This window comes from Suricata suricatta, chromosome 6 (assembly GCF_006229205.1).
Source record: "Suricata suricatta isolate VVHF042 chromosome 6, meerkat_22Aug2017_6uvM2_HiC, whole genome shotgun sequence".
Lineage (NCBI taxonomy): Eukaryota > Metazoa > Chordata > Mammalia > Carnivora > Herpestidae > Suricata > Suricata suricatta.
This window is the reverse complement of record NC_043705.1, coordinates 56407892-56428798: the sequence shown is the minus strand read 5'-3', so window position 1 is coordinate 56428798 and position 20907 is coordinate 56407892. Positions and strand designations below refer to the sequence as shown.

The following is a 20907-nucleotide window of genomic DNA, read 5'->3' as shown; positions in this document are numbered from 1 at the left end:
CAATACGCCTTTATGATTCTTTCTATATTACTAACCCTAGCCAAATTGGTGGGCCATCTAGTGGCCACCTGAGGACCCCCCCCTTAGAGTCTGGCGGTAGAGGCGTAGGCTCCCCTTACCTTCTGCCGTCTTGAAATCCCATGCCCAGATCAGAGGCAATGAATCCAACAGAACATCCTATCAGGAACTTTTGCTGTTTCCCCAGATTTCTGGGGCAACATTTGCCAGTCCGATGGCAAAGAGACAGGACAGTTTATTTTACTGGACCGATGACTCCTCAGGTTTCTGCCGTGCCAGACCAGCCAGCTTCCGGGGTGTGACTGGAGCAGGGCTGGAGATCCCTGGAGTCAGAGTCTTTTTGAGGATCAGTTCAAGCTGATCAACTGGATCTGGATCACCTCACCAGGTTAAGGGTTCTTCTGAGTTGGTTCACTTAACTCCTGAGAGATACCTGAAACTTTATTTTTTTTTTCAAAATAAACTTAGATTGTATTTCAGTTTCACTTAACAGTATATAAAATGCTGTGTTGTGGCAGGTATCAACTATCCATTAGATACTGAATCAATTTTTCTTAAGCACTGCTAACTGCTTGCTTTTCTTGAAGCTAGATCATTCTGAAAATTTCCTGTTAGACCTATGAGTGCAAACATATGGTATCTGTTCTTCCCCTGAAACTTTAATAGGGGCTGACCCCCATCTTTAAATATCATCCCCATAGACTAACAAGCCTGAGATCTAACAAAAAATATTCAAAGACACTCAGAACTAGAATAACATTTACAGTAGTGCATTGCTGAAACAGTTTTTCTCTCTAAAAAACCTCCATTAACAGAAATAGCCAAATCGAAACTAATGCATTAACAACCCTAGCCTAATTATTTACATAAGCTCAGCAAGAATAAAGATTGTTCATGAGGACTTTATAAGGCTTGCTTTGCTGGGTCCTTTTATAAGGAATCTCCAGGTTGAACTTTTAGTAGCCGCTCTGGGCCAGAAGCCAAGCCAAGCCAGCACTTTCCATCAGGCCTGTAATACCTGTTAAATTGGGCAAACTCCTCTTCCCGAGGCTCCCAACATATGCTGAAGTTCCTGTCCCCGCCAGGAAGTGACCTTCTTTACTCACCTGGGGAGGCTGCTTGGAACTCTGTGAAAAAGGTATCCAGCCAACATTTCCGCGAGGCTTTATGGCTCCATGTTCCATAAAGTCAACCTTAGTTCCTTAAAGCTGTCAGGTCATCTCAGAGCCTATGCCTGACTCTTGAATAGGACATTCCAGTCAAAGCTTTGGTCAAACAACCAGTATTTCCAGTTGTGTCCTACTATAAAATGAACAGATTCATTGAACTTATGCAAACAATTGTAATGGACATGAAAGAAAGAATACTCACTGAGTTTTTGAATTTTAGATGGTTTAAGTAGAGAGAAGAGATAATGCTCTAGACAAATGCTTTATAACATCTCAATCTGGATAAGCAAACATTAAAGGAAAAACAATATTTCCAACAAGTTACAAATACATAATTTTTATCAATTTACTTGGTTCCATGTTTTTAATTTTTGTTCAGCTTCAATGCAGCTTCTAGCTCTGGAAGTTTCTGCCCATTTTAGTACTAAAAGATGTCACATACTGCATTTGTCCCAAAACTCCTCTTTACAACTTTCCTTGAAAAAGAAACACGTTCTGTGACAAAATTTCAGAAATGGACATTGCTAAAGATCTGACAAGAGTTCATTATGATGCAATTTGACAAAGAAATTTTAATCAAAGTGGCAATAAAAAATCTTATTTGCCTTTGGGATCCTTTAGCAAAACCTAACTTTTTTTAACCAGACGCACAACAAACTGATAATTACACTTCGCCTTCATCCCGGTGAGGACTCACACTTTGCCTCCCTCCCTTGGAGGACTTAGACAAACAGATGCACAGTAAACAGATGCACAGAGAGGTATACACAAGAGTCTCCAACAGAAACGAAACCCTGCTGCTGCCACCAGCAGGATTTCTAACAGACAGACAGGGGGACCCAATCTTTTCCCATTCTCTGGGGTCCCTGCAAGTGCCGTGGAACTGGAACCCTCTCTCAAACCTTACACAAACGCAAGTGAGTGCCCTACCTACACCTGTATCTCCAACAGATGCCACACTTGCCACTCGTATCTCCACGAATGCAAACAGGTAACAAAGCTAGCCTGTGGAATTCAGACCTCACCCTGGACCCGAATTCCACCCTTGGTGCCGGGGGACTACTCCAACCCGCTGTCTCTTTCCTCTGTGGGTCCAAGATGTCTCCTGGCACCCACGGCCCCGAGCTTTTCCACGGGGTGTCCGCCTGGCTCTTTTGAGGCCCCTTAGAGAAGCACCAAACAGACCAGACAACAAAAAGACTCAGACACAGAAGGACAAGAAAATGAGTACCTAATGGAGTCTCGCTGCTGCCACCAGCAAAACCCCCTGCAGGCGAACCGGCTCTCCAGCCTCCTAGTGGGGTCCTAGACCCCACTCGCCCAACCTACTATAGGTGAACCGGCTCTCTGGCCTCCCAGTGGGGTCCTAGACCCCACTCACCTAATTCAGAGTGGGTCCAAGAGGTCTCTTGGCACCCACAGCCCCGAGCTTTAACACGGTGCGTCTGCCTGGCTCCTTTGGGACCCCACAAACCAAACTGATCAGTCAGACAACCGATGGTCCCAAAGGACCCAGATGGCCCAAAGACCCAGACAGACAGACGCACACAGAAGGACAAGAAATGAGTGCACTCACCAGCTGGCAATTAGGCCCAACGTGTCGGGGTCCCAGGAGCTCTGGTGGGGAGGATTCCCGGCCAATGCACCATATGTAATACCCAAGATTTCTTTATCGTCCTCAAAAACCAGAAACCGCCATGGAGGCTGAGTCACGCATGCAAAAGCAAAGGGCTGTATTACAGGTTTAGGCTCGCCGGGGCCTAAACTCGGGCTCACAGACTTTACCAGTGTGGTGGATCCATGCTGAGAGCCTTAAATGTTTTAAAAGATGTAAATTCAAGGATCAATAGTCAATAGAATTAATAATTTTGACAGCTTCCTTAAGAGCATTCTGTTTTATTTTTTAATGTTTATTTTTGAGAGACGGAAAGACAGAACACAGGCAGAGGAGGGGCAGAGAGAAAGGGAGACACAAAATCTGAAGCAAACTCCAGACTCTGAGCAGTCAGCACAGAGCCCAACGTGGGGCTCAAATCCACTAGGTCATAACCTGAGTCAAAGTCGGCCATTTAACCAGCTGAGTCACTCAGGCACCCTCCTTAAGAACACTGTCTTTACTGTGTAGCAGAAATGTAAATTGTAATTTATTTTTAAACAGCAATAGAACGATAGTGAAGAATATAAGGACTATTGATTTGTGCCATTGGTGTTCAACTGGAGGTGATTTTGCTCCCAAAGGATATTTGACAATGTCCAGAGACATTTTGGGTTGACACAACTTGGGATTAGAGGTGGTTGCTACTGGCATCCAATTACTAGAAGCCAGAGATGCTACTAAACATTCCGATAACCAATACATAGGACAGCCCCTTCAATAGTATTATCCAGCCCAATATTCCATTGTGTCATATACTACATTTTGTTTATCCAATCATCAGCTGATGGACATTTGGGTTGTTTCCACTTTTTATTTTTGTTACAAATAATGTTGCTCTAAACATTCATGTATAACGTTCTGCTTAAACTTATGTCTTGGGGTGCCTGGGTGGCTTAGTCAGTTAAGCATCTGACTTCAGGTCAGGTCATGGTCTCATGGCTCATGGATTCAAGTCCCACGTCAGGCTCTGTGCTAACAGCTCAGAGCCTGAAGCCTGCTTTGGATTCTGTGTCTCCCTCTCTCTCTGCCCCTCCCCTGCTTGTGCTCTCTCTGTCTCAATCTCTGTCTCTCTGTCTCTGTCTCTGTCTCTCTCTCTCACAAAGAAATAAATAAGTAAAAAGAAAGAAAGAAAGAAAGAAAGAAGTAAACATTAAACATTAAAAATAATAATAAACCTATGTCTTCAATTATCTTAGGTATATACTTAGGAGTGAAATTGTCAGGCCATATGATAACTCTGTTTAATTTTTTGAGGAACTGCCAACTCTCTTCCAAAATGGCTGCACCATTTGCATCTCCATCAGCTGTGTATGAGTATTCCAATTTCTCTGCACACTTGCCAACATTTGTTATTGTCTTTCTTTTTTATTATAGCCATGTTAATGGATAGGAAGTAGTATTTTGTGGTCTACAATGATTTACTTTTGAACTATCAAAGAAAAGGTTAAAAACAATAAAAAGTTAAATAAATTATTACTATTATTATGAAAATAATTTTGACTACATGGCTCCTAAAACTATCTGCACATCACACTTTGAAAATGGCTGGAGCAGGGTATGGCAGAAGTTCTAACAAGAATTGATACTAAAGAGATTTATTGAGAGCTTACTATATGCCAGGCACCTTGCTAAGCACTTTATATAAATTATCTCTTATACTCTGATTAATAGTTTTCTAAGACTGCTACTTTCATTATCTTTACTGTACAGGTGAAAAAATTAAGTCTTAGTGAAGTCAAGCAACCTTGCTCAATATCCCACAAAAATGCCAAAGATAAGATTCAATAATCTAGACAGCTGGACCCAGCCCTCTATGCCTCCTCCTTTAGCGTAGTATAGACCCCTCCCTGACTCAAGCCTCAGCTTTGGGACATAATCAGGGAAGAAGGACAGGACTAAGAGACTCAAGAGCTTCTGATGATGTGGTTTTGTAACTTTTAATTTTCTATTTGTGTGTTTGGGCATCTTGAACTTCTCCCTGATGTGGAATCAACTATAACTTCTAGGTTCCTTCATCATTGTTTTATTCATTTACATTCCCATTCTTATCTCCCTAATGCTTTCTGCTGTATCTGATGAAAATTTTGCTTTCTGGAAAGGAGACGGGGATGGAGAAATAGGTCATTGAGAGAGAAGCTGGCAATCACCAGTGTATATAGATAGCTCTCTAGTCACAGAAGAGACATTCTTTGGATTCTACCCACTGAAAAAGAAGAAAGAATTTACAACCAGGTGCTGGAAGTTCTACTTTCCTTATGCATGAGTATATTTTAGTGCATTTCCAAAATCCATCTTCAAAGCTTCACCACTTTTGATTCGCTTTGAGATATATTAAAAGTAAAGATGTGGGGCATCTGGGTGGTTCAGTTGGTTAAGCATCTGACTCAGTTTTGGCTCAACTCATGATCTCATGGTTGGTGGGCTAGAGCCCCGCATTGGGCTGTGCACTGACATCGCGGAGTCTGCTTGGGATTCACTCTCTGCCCCTTCCCTGCACCACATGCTCTCATGCCCTCTCTCAAAATAATTGGATGAACATTTTTTATAAGTTAAAAAAAAAGTAAAGATGCAACCTCTCCCTAAGACAGAATGAAATAAAAATGCTCCAGAGAAAATAACATTAGGCTGAAATCTGCAACTTGTACTGCAGTGTGAGGCTGCAGTGCTTTGATTTGGATGTGGTAATGTGCAGAATAGAATAGAACGGACAAAAATAATGACTACTATTGTACTTTGTACCTATTATCTGCCATTTCACCTGATGTGTCTTGTGCATCTCAGGGAAGCAAAAGTAAACAAGATGTACCCAGTTTCAACCCCATAGCTGACAGTTCAGAAAGACTAAGCTTTACAAATTCAGAAAACAAAAATTTAATTTTTATGGTGGTAACAGAGCAAAGGAAAATACATGTTTCTAGAACAGCAGTTAACTGGAGGATCCAAACTACTACGGAGGTTGTGATAGCTATGGACATGCACCACTTAGATTCCCTGTGTGAGGAGCATAGTTGACTGACAACCCCAACTACTGTCTCTCCAGACCCACCACATTCGAAGCTGAGGCTATGACTCTCCTGAGCCTCAACTAGCCAATGACTGAGCACAACAGAGATACTAGCACCCGCCCATTCCTGCAGGACACAGAACTCCCCTAATGGGCAATTCTGGCTTGAGAACTCCCCATTGGCCTAGGCAACACTTTCTTAGTACTGCAATATTTTCCCACTCAATCCTCCTTCTTTCTTCCTCTCCTTCAACAGATGTCAGACTTGCCTTGGAATCCGAGTCTTTCTCTGCTTACTCTTGCTTTCTCTCCTTTATCTTCCACAGGGATCTTGTCTAATGTGTCTCTTGCACATCTAATCCTAACTTGATATTACCTTCTTGGAGGACCTGAACTAACACATAGAATTTCTGTGAGAGTGCGAGTTAAGCTGGGACCTAAAGGAATAGAAGTTAGATTTAAAAATTGAGGGAAGAAAAAGAACAGTTCTGAGTTAGACAGGAGCTTGGCACAGTGCCTGGCACATTTTTAGTGCTCAATAAGTATTGCTTGACTAAATGGAATGCAAAGTGCTTAGTGTATGACATGTAATTATTCCTCATAAGCAATTTTTCAAAAGGACTTCTATTATGTCTATTTTACAAATAACAAAACAGAGGGTCAGAGTCCTAAAGTAACTTGTCCAAGGTCAGGCAGAAGTTCAAAGTACAGCTAGGATAAAAACAGGTTTGGTTTTTTCCAAGCTTGTTATTTTTAACTGCTTCACTACCAACTTGTACTGGCTCCCTTCAGAAGCACTGAAAATGGACTTTAAAAAGAAAGTATGCGGCTTCGGCTCAGGTTGTGATCTTGCAGTTTCTGGGTTTGAACCCCACATAGGAATCTGTGCTGACAGCTCAGAGCCTGAAGCCTGCTTCGGATTCTGTGTCTTCCTCTCTCTCTGCCCCTCCCCCGCTCGTGCTCTGTTTCTCTCTCTCTCAAAAATAAATAATCATTAAAAAAAGAGAAAGAAAATATCTGTAATATACATTCTTTTAATTCATAATCCATCCAAAGGCCACCACCTCTTCTAAAAACAGAGCAGAGACATCCTGAATTACCCTGGTGATGTGTTTGAAAGTCTTGAGGCAACTAAATAGAAGTTCATTAACAGAGTCTATGTTATAAGCTGGGTTCTACAATTAGAGAAATAAAAGATTCAAAAAAATCCGAAGAAATTCTAGAAAGTTCCTCTTTATTAGGTAATGTTATATGGAAATCCATAGATGTCTTACTAATTAGGAGGGAATGACTGAAACCAGAGGTACAGGATGCATTTAGATGATTATTACACTATTAAAATTCTTCACACTTATCAACTTTTTTCTATCCAGTGTGATTCTTTATAGGTCATGGGCACACTTTCAAAGTGCATTTTTCTATATGCAATTTGCAAACATATACTGCTTCCTGAGATGAACAATGTTATTGGGAATTCAAAATACAATTCTCCATCATTATCTCTCTAATGAATTTATTGTAGCACAATCTAAGTGAGTGATTAGAGAATATCAGAACAAAAGCAAAGTTTAGCAATTATTGCCCTATTTTACATGTAGAAAACAACGACTGTAATAAAGATAGAAAAGGAAATAAATTCATATGTTCTAAATAATTTTAAGTATATTGGCATGTAATTTCAACTTGGATATTGTCTGAGAATAAACAGTACAATCACAGAAGGCAATTGCAAATTCTACATGAATACATTTTGAATGTAATTCTCTATTCATTCACTTGGAGAGAGCCCTTAGAAATTCAGGGTGAAGTTACTGTCATAGGTTCTCATGCCTTGAAAATTACAATGATAAGTATAAATCTGAGCAGCAATTTGCTCAGAAGGATAAGTAGCTGATTTGGAAAGGCAGGATGCTAATGGGATCTATTGCTTTCTATGATTATGAAAGTAATGAAGGTTTATTGGAGACATTTTGGAAAATACAGGAATGTATTAAGAAGGAAATAAATTTTAATTCACAGGAAGATACAGCTGAAGTCTATGAGCATGAAAGTTGCCGTTTAAAAGGTTAATTTTATAGGAACCTGGGTGGTTAAGTCAGTTAAGCATCTGGCTCTTGATATTGGCTTAGGTCATGATCTCACAGTTGTGGGATCGAGCCCCGCATTAGGCTCCATGCCCAGCTTGGGATTCTCTCTTTCCCTCTGTCTTTGTCCCTCCCGTGCTCACACACTCTCTCTTTTTCAAAATAAATAAATAAACTTAAAAAATAAATAAAAGGTTAACTTTATAAAGATAAAAATAAGAATTATAATAAATGCCAATTAATATCTCAGTTTTTATCATCATGAGTGTTTTTTAAATAGGTATGATTTACTATGGTCCAGATTAACATCACAGTCTTTAATTTGTATTACTTTGAAAACTAAAGAACCATACAATATAAGATGATATTCTAAGAGATTCAAAGTAAAAGATAAATTCTGTGAATGAAAGAGTAATTTACTAGGGATTGAAGATCTAAAACATCTTGTTAGTTGTAGGTTCCAAATAACTGGACAGGATAACTGCAATTAAATGAATCAATTAGACCAAAAAACTAACTTTTTTTAGTTGATCCAAGTCATTTTTAGAATAGCATTTGATTTTTCTAAACTGAGTCCTGAAATTATATAGATACATAGCCTTCTCAAGGTTAACAGATTTTAAGGAATGCAAAAGAATAAAGCCAGTATCACCAAACCTTTATAAAGTCTATCAGTTACCATTTGTTTCAAGATTTCTCTTTCTTCCCTGGAAAGTTCTTCACTCACTAATTCATTTATTCATTCTATTTAAGCAGTCATTCAGTTAATCAGCAAATATTTACTGAGCACCTAAAATTTGCCAGATTCTCTTCTAGACAAAGAGTTGCAAGAATGAATCTTAGGGAGGTGGAGGATGGTGGTGTCAAAAACCTGAATAGAAGAGACAGCTGATAGAAAAGGAGCCAAAAGTTCAGAATCAAACAAGCAATACGTGAACAAGATTAAACTTCAACAAGAGCTACAAAAGTGTTATCAAGAAACAGAGTTTCATTCAAAAAAAATTTCCTCAAAAGGAAAAGTGAAGAAAAGGGCAGGAAGAAAACTGAATTTATTGTAGGGAAAGATAATTCTCATAAGTATCAGAACGCAATGCTTCACTTTCTAAATGTTTCCATTTGTATTCTGTGTAGCGTTATACCACATTCTTCTCTTAAAATGCCTTCTTAGGAAGCTCCACTCAGAGAAGAATTTTTCAGGGTAATGTTAACCAGATGGCTTTTTCTAATCTTCCCCAGAAAAAAAAATGCAAAGTAGGGTTTGCAAGTAACACCGCCACCTACAAGTAAGTACTTTGAAAAAAAAAAAAAAAAATGACTGAAATTCCAATCATCTGGCTAGATGTCCAAGCTGCCAGAAATCTAAGAATAAGACTTTGGAGTGTGGCTTTTGGTTTACAGAAAATAGAAATGTGATGAAAATAAAATAAGAAAAGAAAAATAACTTCAAAGTCTTGGCATCCTTCAAAAACAAAGTCTATTTGTCTATGAATGTTGTCTCTGTATTAGCTACATCTTTCCAGTCACATGAGATCCTTGGCCAAGTAACTTAAACACCTCTGCATCTCAGTTTCCTTACCTGCATAGGGATATTAAAATAGAAGTACTTTTTTGTTGTGAGGATGGAATTCTGTGTATTTATTAAGAATGAATGGATAAACTTCAAAGTGCCTCAGTGGCTCAGTCAGTTGAGTGTCACACTCTCAAACCTGACTCAGGTCATGATCTCGGGATTGAGCCCCACATTGGGCTCTGCACCGACAGCACGGAGCCTGCCTGGGATTTTTCTCTCTCCCTCTTTCTCTGCCCCTTCCTGTGCTTGCTCTCTCTCTCTCTCTTCCTCAAAATAAATAAAAATTTTAAACTACTTTAATACAATATTATATGTCAACTATACTTCAATTTAAAAAACTTTGTTTAAAACCACCTTGAAAAACACTATGGCATATCAAATAAACTAGAATGTGTATATATTTACAATCCAGCAATCCTGCCCCTAAATATATACCCTAAAAAAATTCTTACCCAAGAGATATGTCTAATTATGTTAACACTGCCATTTTCTCAAATAGAAAACTGGCAACTCAAATATCAAGCAACTGAATCAATAAATTGCTGTTTATTCATATAATGGAATACAATATAGCAGTGAAAATAAATTCGTGCTACATATGTCAACATAGATGAACATCAAAAACCTAAATGTTGAAGAAAAACAATAAGAACATGTTTCAGGAGAGAAGAGTGATATGCTTCTGTTCAGATGAAGTTAAAAAAAAACACGCAAAGATAAACAATCTGTTACTTAAGAATACATTCATATGTAGTAAAACTGTAAAGAAAAGCAAAGAAATAATAAATACAAAATTCAGCATAGAAGATAGCCATGGGGAAGGGGAGGAAAGAAGCAGGGTAAGAGAGTGCAGGGACAGGTGGTAGGACAGAGAGTGGTTAATATTCTGTTTCTTAAGTTGATTGGAGCGTATCTGGGTGTCCACTTATTATTATTGTTGTGGTTGTTATGTATACTTTACATCTACATTATACATAATAGTAAAAATTTTTAAAAACAGAAATTATACATTATAAGAAATTTTTGATTAATGTGAGATTTAAAAATTTTACAAACATCAAAAATCTAGTCAAAGTAATGTGGACATAACCTCAGAGAGACCCAATTAAGTTGAAATGTTACGAATATAATTAATTGTTCAGTAGACACATGGTCTTGAAACCATTTGTCATTCTTTTGTGGTAAGAATTTGAATTTTATACACACAAATTCTAGTTTTACAGAATTTCCAGAGACTGAATGAGACTACCAGATTTCTTTGAATACACCTCAAGTTTTTACCTTATTGTTCTCTTACCTTACATACAGGGGGACACTTGTGAATTAATTTTCTTTAATTATTATTTCCCTATGGAAATGGTCTCCATAAGAAAGCCAACTTTTAGTGCTGGCGTTGGAACTATAGAAAAAGAGAAACAGCTAATTTAAAAGTGATTCCTGACTAGAAGTATTTTCAAAAAAAAAAAGCTATCATGAAATTTGTCATTTGACAAGATATATACCCCCTAGAATAAAGGGAGAATGAAATATAGAAAGGAAGTTAGAGCATCACTATGCTAAGAAGGAGTAATTCTGAGGGAAATCTGATAGAAGACAAGTTAAATTAATTCATATATATAATACATGTAATTAATATTATAAAAGTTTTTTTGAGAAAGATTGACAAGCTGGCTTATATGATCTACTGTATGTCACTATTTCTTGGCTTTCTTGTACTTAAATTTTTTTAATTTATATTAAGCAAGTAATTCATGAACATATTCTTAATGTAAATATTTTCAACAATATGAACTGAAATGTCCCTCTAATTTATCATCCTTAATAATTCTTTTTAAAAATTTTTTAATGTTTTATTTATTTTTGAGAGAGAGAGAGACAGTGCGAGCAGGGAGGGTCAGAGAGAGAAGGAGACACAGAATCCAAAGACAGGCTCCAGGCTCTGAGCTGTCAGCACAGAGCCCGACGCGGGGCTCAAACCCACAAACCGTGAGATCATGACCTGAGCCAAAGTTGGACGTTCACCCGACTGAACCGCCCAGGCACCCCTCAAGAATTACTAAGGATGGAGGCGCCTGGGTGGCTCAGTCTGTTGAGCAGACGACTTCCACTCACGCCATGATCTTGAGATTCCTGAGTTCAAGCCCCGTCCCCGTGTCGGGCTCAGTACTGACAGCTCAGAGCCTGCAGCCTGCTTCAGATTCTGTGTCTCCCTCTCTCTCTACCCCTCTGCCGCTCAAGTTCTGCCTCTGTCTCAAAAAAAGTAAACGTTAAAAAAAATGTTTTTAAATAAAATAATTCTTAAGTACTCCTCTCAGTTAACTATTGATTGTGTTCTTTATGTAAATGGTATCATACAGTAGACTAAGTACTGTATCTTTAATTCATTAGATAAGCTCAAAGACTTTGTCGGTTTTTCTCCCTACTCTATCCCCAGCACTCTTTATTCATTTAATAAATATTTATTAAATATCAGCTATGTACCAGGCTCAAGTTGGAAACATTTACTTGAGTTTTCTGCTGAATTCCATTTCCTCTGCATCTTTTAACATGGTCCATAGAATCATGTTCTGATTCTACAGTTTCCTGGATATTATCCCAAGGATAGGGTCATTGCTAGTCCACGAGATGCTTTTATGCTACTTGAAAAAAGACGCTCCTCCCGTGGAACCTGATCACATCCATGCCAGGGACACACAGCCAGCGCTGCACCATGTTTGGTGAGCAGAACTCAGCCTGATTCTGCCCTTCAGTGAACACTTCAATGCAGGTACAACCTGTTCAACGTGTAGAACAGGCCTACCCAAGAAAACTAGTTAAGAGATGCCAAATTCTCCTTCATTTTTGAACCTGGCTATCGTCAAACATGTTTATCCTTTGCCTCTGCTTTTCTCACTGCTAACTTTTATACTACACAGCTGTAGGAGGAGTCCATAATATCTGCCATGAAGAAAAGCAGCACCAATCAGTGATTTTAAATATAAGCTCCGTGGCTCAAAGAGCATGCTTTGTCAGTAAGATGAACCCAGATATCCTGGCCAGTACAGCTGGGTTTGGCTTGGACTTAGAAGTGCTTCACAAGTCAGAAATGACCTTCTCTGGGCCACATAACAAGGGACACCAGGTGCCTGAGGCAGTGTCACCCAGTTTCAGCAGCCCGATTTCTGTTAACACTGATAAGCCAATCAAAGTCTCTCTTTGAGAACTATAAATAATAGATGAACAAAGGACACATTGCTCCAGTTTAATTAGTTCAAGTGATACTGAACAATTCATGATTTTTAGTGATACCCAAAGTTGCAAATATCCCATTGCAGGGAAACTTGGGACACAAGGCCACGTCCCTTGTAGCTCCGACAGAGAATGAAATCTGTGTGAATCTTCCCGAAAAATATTTAACTGGCACACTAATTGGTCATTCCCCCTCCCCCCACAGTTAAGTATAAAAACAGTTTTGTATCATTTTCCCAGTTCTTCTTTTCTCTTCAACCAAATGCAAACTTCCTCAAGAGAGCCTCCTTGTGAGTTCTTTAATGCCTGGCAGAGTGCTGAACACACACATAAAAAATTCAATAAATATTTGAGAGGCTGAATAATTTATTTAAAAATTATGAATAACTCAACCCAAAACATTTAGGTATAGAGTAATGTATAACCATTATAAAAATGTAAACAACATAAGTTGGAGTTCATATGTTTTTTTTCCCTACTTCCAACTATCTGTAACCAAGGATTATCATTGTTAATATGTGTTACATGATCTATAAGGCCTTTTTATATGCACAGACATAGGATTTGTAAAGTTTATTCCTTATATAAAAATGGAATCACATCTTATTCTGCATCCTGCTTTTTATTAATTAATTTTTTGGTCTATTCTTCATGTCCTTTTGTGTGTGTGTGTGTGTGTGTGTGTGTGTGTTTACCTCATTGTTTTAGATGGCTGCTAAGTGTCCCTCCCACAGTATGAATATGTCATTTTTTATTATTGTTTTTTAAAATAGATTGTTTTTAAGTTCACTTATATTTGAGAGAGCACACGCACACAAGTGGGGGAGGGGCAGAGAGAGAGGGAGAGAGAGAGAATCCCAAGCAGGCTCTGCACTGTCAGTGTAGAGCCCTATGCAGGGCTCAAACTCATGAACTGCAAGATTATGACCTGAGCTGACATTGGACGCTTACCCACCTGAGCCACCCAAGCACCCCTGTCATAATTTTTTTTAATAACCTCCTGTGGTTGAATCATTAGGTAGTCTTCAAGTTTTCATTATTATGAATAATGCAACGAACACCATTGTACATATATTCTTAAGAGCATTTCTGGAGGCTAAAGACCCAGATGGGGAATTACTGGGTAAAGTTGTAAAGATGTTTTGAAAATGACACTCAGAGCTCTGCCCCTTCTGATCTGTGTTACCCTGAGTACATCCCTTCAACTCCCCAAGATTCTATCTCATCTGTAACACAAGGAAAAATCTTAACTATGTTTCATGGGATTGTTGTGAAAATCAAATAACCAAACTAAAGCTTCATGGTTGGGAAGAGGGAAAGAGAGTTGGGGAGAGAGAGGGAAGCAAAACTTGAGAGACTATTGAATACTGAAAACGAACTGAGGATTGAAGGGGAAGGGGGAGGGGGGAAAAGAGGTGGTGGTGATGGAGGAGGGCACTTGTGGGGAAGAACACTGGGTGTTGTAAGGAAACCAATTTGACAATAAACTATTAAAAAATTAAATTAAATTTTAAAAAAGCTTCATGGTTGATTCATATTAGTTTTCAAGTTGGTAGGATAGGAGCATTTCCTGAGCTAATCCTAATCTGCTAAGTCTCATAAGATGAATTGCCAGTTTTTATCAATCAGCTGAAATGTTCCTCTTTGGAGTATTGAATAGGGAACCAAGTAGAAGAATATTTTGGAAATGAAATAGATCGAACAATGCATTCTGTAGAAATAGGTCTTGCTCTATAGAAAGATAAATCCATGATTTCAGATTCGATCATCCTTGGAACAATGTGAAAGTAGCCCATAGTAACCTCCAAAGACAAATACAAGGAAAATATCTGCTCTGGAGTCCTATAAGGTTACAGGCAGAGAAGACTATAAGACCTTTATAATCAAGATAGTCAGGGGCACCTGGGTGGCTCAGTCGGTTAAGCCTTCAACTGTGGCTCAAGTCAAATCTCACATTCGTGGGTTTGAGCCCCGCGTTGGGCTCTGTGCTTACAGCTAGCTCAGAGCCTGGAGCCTGCTTCCGGTTCTGTGTCTCCTTCTCTCTCTGCCCCTTCCCCTCTCATGGTCTGTCTCTCTCTGTATCAAAAATAAATAAAACATTTAAAAAAATTTTTTAAATAAAAAAGACAGTCAATCGTAAAATATCTTTAAAAATTTAAAAGTACTTGTGCCACTAATCTTGTTATCAGAAGACCTGAATTTAAATTCTGGCTTTACCACTGACCAGTCTGTGAGCAAATGATAAGCTCTCAAGAGTTTGAGTGTTTTTTCAAAACGGATATAACAAAAATACCTACATTATTTTAAGGATTAGATGAGGTACTGTATGTAAAGAAGCCCAGCAAAGATCCTTGCAAATTGGGACATTCAGTAGGTATAATTAACATAAGGGGAGGAAAAAGAGAATTCTTGTGGAAATGACATCTCAAGGTAGAAATAGCTCTAAGCCCTGAATGAAAAATCTCCATTTTCCTCACTTGCAAAATGAAGGGGTTGAATTAGATCATCGTTAAGGTCCTTACCTTTAGACAATAATAAGAATTATAAGTTACATGTAAAAAGTGCTCATTGTATGTCAGGCACTGTTCTAATTGTCTTCTATTTGTTGATTCATTTAGTCTTTTATTTAGTAAAATATAGTTGACATACAACGTTATATTAATTTCAGGTGCACAACAGAGTGATATGACATTTCAATACACCACACAATGCTCACCTTGACAAATGCAGTCACCACCTGTCACCATACCAGAGTTTGCTAAATGAAATAAGTCAGAGAAAGTCAACATGATTTCTCTTATATGTGGGATCTAAATAACACAATAAACAAAAAATAGAAACAAATTCATAAATACAGAGAACATACAGATTTATTTAATCATCATAGCAAACTTATGAGGCAGGAACTACTATTATTCCCATTTTAAAGATAAGGAAACTGATGGTCAGAGAGGTTAGGTAACTTGCCCAAGATCACAAAGCTAGTGAGGGACAGAGGAAGGGCTTTAAGCCTAGGTTGTCTGGCTCTAGAGTTCATGCTCTCAAGCTTCATTCTATGACTCTGATACCCTCAAACACTTGACTTCTTGGCTTTGTGTTGATATTTGAAGAGAGTAGGTAGTAGTTTCTTTCTGTTCCTTTCAGAGGAGATTTTTCCTTTTTTGAGAAAACAATATAAATAAAGAGAACTTGCATTAGTTCTCTACTGCAATGTAACAAATTACCCCAACATCTAGCAGGTTTAAACAGTGAACATTGTAGTCATGTTGTCAGCCAGGACTGCAGTTATCTGAAGGGGTTGAAAATCACACCAGCTCATTCATGTGGCTATTGGTATCAGATTCATTTTCTGACCATGCGGACCTCTCCATAAGGCTGTTCATTTAACTACCAGCTGGTCTCCTAGAGTGAGAAATCTGAGAGGGGGCTGGGAGGAAGGAATAGAGGCAGAGAGAGAACCCAGGATACAAGTTGGAATCTTCTGTCCTGCTATGGGCCTTTTCTTAAGGGTGGCATTCCATTCCTTCCGCCATATTCTATTTTCTAGTGGGTAGTCACCAAATCCAGCTCAGACTTAAGGAGAGAGAAATTAAGCTCCATCTCTTGAGGGGAGGAATATCAAAGAATGTATAAACATATCTTTAAGACCACAATGAGCATGGGGGCACATGAGTGGCCCATTTGGTTAAGCATCCAGCTCTTGATTTCATGATCACACAGTTTATGAGTTCGGGCGCCACATTGGGATCTGCACTGACAACATGTGGAGCCTACTTGGGATTCTCTCCTTCTCCTCTCTCTGTCCCTTCCCTGCTCTCTCTCTTTCTCAAAATAAGTAAATGTAACTTAAAAAAAAAAAAAACTACAGTGAGTACCAAAAAAATATAACAGTGGTGTACTCATTGTCCCAAATTGGCAATTATTACCTTATTGTATTTTTCTCAAAAACATTTTCAATTAAAATCATGAGAAATAAAATCTTCTTTGTTCCTGTGTGCAGTGCAAGTCCCTTTCCTACTCTCCAGAGGCAACAATTATCAATTCATATGGCATATATTCCCAGTACTTTATATTGCTTTATATAAATATAAATGTAGTGAAAATAATATATGGCATTGTGTTATGGGTTTTTTTCACAACTGGTATCATACACATTCTTCAGCTTGCTTTTTTTTACTTTTGAGATTTATGGATGCTGATATAGTTGGACTTAGTTCAATATTGTATTATATAAACAGACTACTTGCAATTCACCTACTGACAGAGACTGTTTCCTAAATTATAAATCACTATTATAATCAATGCTGTGGGAAATAGCTCTAATCATATTTCCTCGTGTGCATGTGTGTGAGTCTCCCTAGAGCAGGGTTTCTACCTATTTTGACCCATCCCACAATGACAAATTTCTTATTGTGACCAGCTCTGGTGTCCTTGTAGCCAATTGCAAATATGTAGCTGAAATCAACATTTTATGAGAAATCGTACTTACCTTTTCTATAAGTAATGACGTCCTATATTACCTATCTTTACTCTATGTTTTTTTAACTTGCTAGCTGAGAGCCACTTGATTTCTGGACCCACTACTGAGTGTCCATCTGCTGTTTGAAAAACAATCTTCTAGGTCTGTATCTCGCTGTTACAGCATACACAGTTTATGGAAGTTCAAATTTTACAAAACATTGTAACCTTGCTCAAAGTTGTATGAGTCTACACCACCACTACCACCTCTAGCAGTGTATAAGAGTTCCTTTTTGCCCACATTGACACTCACACTACATATTCTCAGATTTCTCATTTTTGCCAATATCATTGTTGGGTCTCATTGAAGGGCGGATGAAAGGAAGATTGCGTAAATGTACCATTATTTATCTTTGTTTAAGACATACAGGTATAATGGTAGAATTCTCCTGTGCTTGTTTTCATGGGTACTGTATGTCATTACTGAGTTCCTTGGAAAATATTAAAATTAAAGGAAGAAAAGGAGACTACACGAGCCTCCCTCAGAGGAAGGACAGGAACCTCACCCCCCTGCCATGGCTCACTCTAGTTTTCCAAGGAAGCCATTTCAAACCACTTTCACCAAGGCCTCCAGTCTGTAAGCTCTACTCATCTGCAGCAACCACTTCTCCTACTGTGCAAAGAACAGGAGACCATCCCAGAAAAACTTTGCTATATCCTAACTTTCATCTATAAACCTATCAGTACATGTTTCCTTCCATTCCCTCTCCTGTCCTGACCTTCTTTCTGGCCAAGGCTAATTCTTCGACCCCAGCACTGAGCACATCCTTTGAGGACTCTTACTTCATAAATGATCCTGTCTTTGGCCTCTGTCTCTAACTCCCTCCCACAACCTCATCATTCCCTTCAGCGCATAAGCACATTCAAGTTTTCGCTTCCTGAAAAAGTCCACCCTTGTTCCTCTCAGTCTGGCTTCCTTTTATTTATCCTCAAACCCAAGCATCACTTTCTCGGAGAAGCATTTCCTTTCATTCATAGTGCCTATCTTTTCTTTTCCTCCATCACATTTACCCAAGTGTGTATTTCTATTCTTATTTGAGGGTCTGTCTCCCCTACTTTGCCATCAGCTCCAAGTGGTCAGGGAGCTTGGCTCCCTACCACCGAACATAAAATAGGCACTGAGTGCATACCGTTACGTAAATAAATTATTTCTAGCTTGCAGCCTCACTCTTCTCATCTCCATTCCTACATAGGGTGGATATTTCAAGATGAAAAGTCTATTGGATCTCTTCTGAGCTTGAACAACACTTCTGGCTCCTCAGCCTGCAGAGCACAACTCACTCCCCTAGTGCAGCATTAACAGGCTTCTGCTCCCGAGAAAACAGCTCTCCCCGCCCCAGGCCCCAAGCAAAGCAAATGCTGTCTCTTTTAGTAGAGGAAGCAGAACAGGAAAAACTCAAATCAGCTAATTTTATTATTAGCTGACAGCCCTGATAAAGGCTTCTTTGTGGAGGAAGAGTTTAGAACCCAAATTGCCTTTGTTTTTGTTTTCCTCCTACTCTTTTCCTTTGGTGATAAAACATTCACCTTTTGTGTCACAGGGAAGGGAATCAAACATTTCATTGGGCAATTACAATTACAATACGCCAGGCCTTGGGCTAAACGCTTTGTTTACTTTATCTGATTTATGTAATTCGCTTCAAAATCCAGAGTACTTACCATCTCCTGTTTCAAAAATTAAATGACCAAGGCCAAAACTATCAAATCCACCAAGGAAAATGAACTGTTCTAGTGATTTCCACATTATAAGAAGGTGCAGAAGGCCTGTAAATTATCTATGCTTTTTATTAGTTAATATCGAATCACAGATCATCTCTGGCACATGTGATAATCCCATCTCGCTCTTTGTGGTCTCTCATTGTTCTCTCCTGGGGCTGGCTCCTCTATCTCTTGCTCTCACTTAGTTCCATTGCTTTCTATTTTTTTCATTTTTCTCTTTGCCTATCTCTTATACCCATCACCAGCTGTATGGTTGCCTTTTAGGCCCAGACAGTCATTGACTGCTTATTTCAGCTGAAGTGAAAGCAAACAGAAAGAAAGCCTTTTTAAAACTTCTGGACTAGAATGGCAACAATAATGATGTCACAATACTTGACTCAAAGAGATAAAGTGCTACATTCTAGCCAGGCTACTGCTATGCAGGGGAAAGGTACCCACGGAACTTTCTGCGAGGTTCTGAATCATTGCTGGTAATCCTGAGGTTCTCATCTTTCGGTCTTGAAAATCAGACTCTGCAACCACAAGACATGAGCATTTGATCAGCACATGAGAAGTTACCAGAGACCTGGAAGGTAGGAATGGAAGCAAGAACAAAAGAACTGGGCTGTGTCTGAGGGGAGGGAGGGTGGCAATGGGTGAAACAGATGAAGGGGATGAAGAGGTGTAAACTTCCCTGTTATAAAATAAATAAGTCATGGAGGGGTACCTGGCTGGCTCAGCCAGTGGAGCATGTGATTCTTGATCTCAGGGTTGTGAATTCAAGCCCCACATTGGGTACAGAGATTACTTAAAAATAAAATCTTAAAAAAAATTAAATTAATTAACTAAATAAACAAACAGTGGAAATGAAAAGCACAGCATAAGAGATACAGTCAATAATATTCTAATAATGTAGGGTGACAGATGATGACTGCATATATATATAGTGGTGAGCATTGCATAATGTGTACAATTGTTGAATCACTATGTTGTACACCTGAAACTAATGTAACATTGTACGTCAACTATACTTTTTTTAAAAATCCTTAATGTAACACCTGTGTCCAGGGCAACCTGCAGTCATGGAGCCATTGACAGTGTCTAGTGTCCAAGGCCAGCAGTTCGAAGCTACAGGATTTCTCACCCGGCAGGGGCACTAGTGCCCTTCCCAGCTGATGCCGGAGTGTGGCTTTGTCTTTGCTTCTATTCAACTGGCCTTTCCTATTCCTCTTTGTTTTGCAGACCCTGGTTCTCTGTTTCTTGGAGGTTCTGTGAGCTATCACTATTCCTTCAGATATATTCCTTCATACATGTTAGACAAAAAAAGAAGGAAGAGGAGGGAGGGAGTAACGGGGAGGAGGAGGAAGAAGAAGAAGAGACGAAGAAGAAAAGAATGGAAGCAGAAGAAAGAAACCTTGCTGTAAAGGACAGACACTTGGGATGTGGACATCTGAAAGTAGCATCGTGTAGAAAATTCAAGATGAGACTGGTGGACCTAAAATTCTGGCCATTAATTAGGTTCTGAGAATGCAGAGGCTGCTTTGGAAAACCAAAACTCTATTACTAATCCAGGAGATTTTATGCTCTGTGTGAGTGTTTAAGTTAAGGCTGCTCAACAGGTGCTTTCCATTTTGCTGCTTTCTGATCTCCCACTTTCAGACAAACAAGAAGAAACCAAGGGGATTAATCATTTCCTAGGTTCAGTTTCAAGAAAAGATATTCATTTATTTGCAAACTTTTCAAGTGCCTTCTGAATACTAGTCTCCATGTTTAAACAAATCGAATCTTGGAGATCAAGCAGATGCTATAAATCATCAGAATAGCTCCCTGTTCCCCCACCTCCTGGACAAACAAGCAGGCATTAAAAGAAAATTAGTGTTGAAGAACAGAGCTAGTGGGTAGGTGGTTTATAGCTTGTGGGTTGATGATCTGACAACATTTTAGCAGAGAACTTTGCTGCC

The 20907-nt window shown here is 38.9% G+C and overlaps 1 long non-coding RNA gene across 1 annotated transcript; it reads left to right on the top strand.

Annotated features, from left to right (window-relative positions):
- The first annotated feature begins 19406 nt into the window (after window positions 1-19406).
- Window positions 19407-20584, top strand: LOC115294673. Its single transcript, XR_003910046.1, has 2 exons — window positions 19407-19539; window positions 20189-20584. It is a non-coding gene; the product is annotated as an uncharacterized LOC115294673 (long non-coding RNA).
- The last annotated feature ends 323 nt before the right edge of the window (window positions 20585-20907 follow it).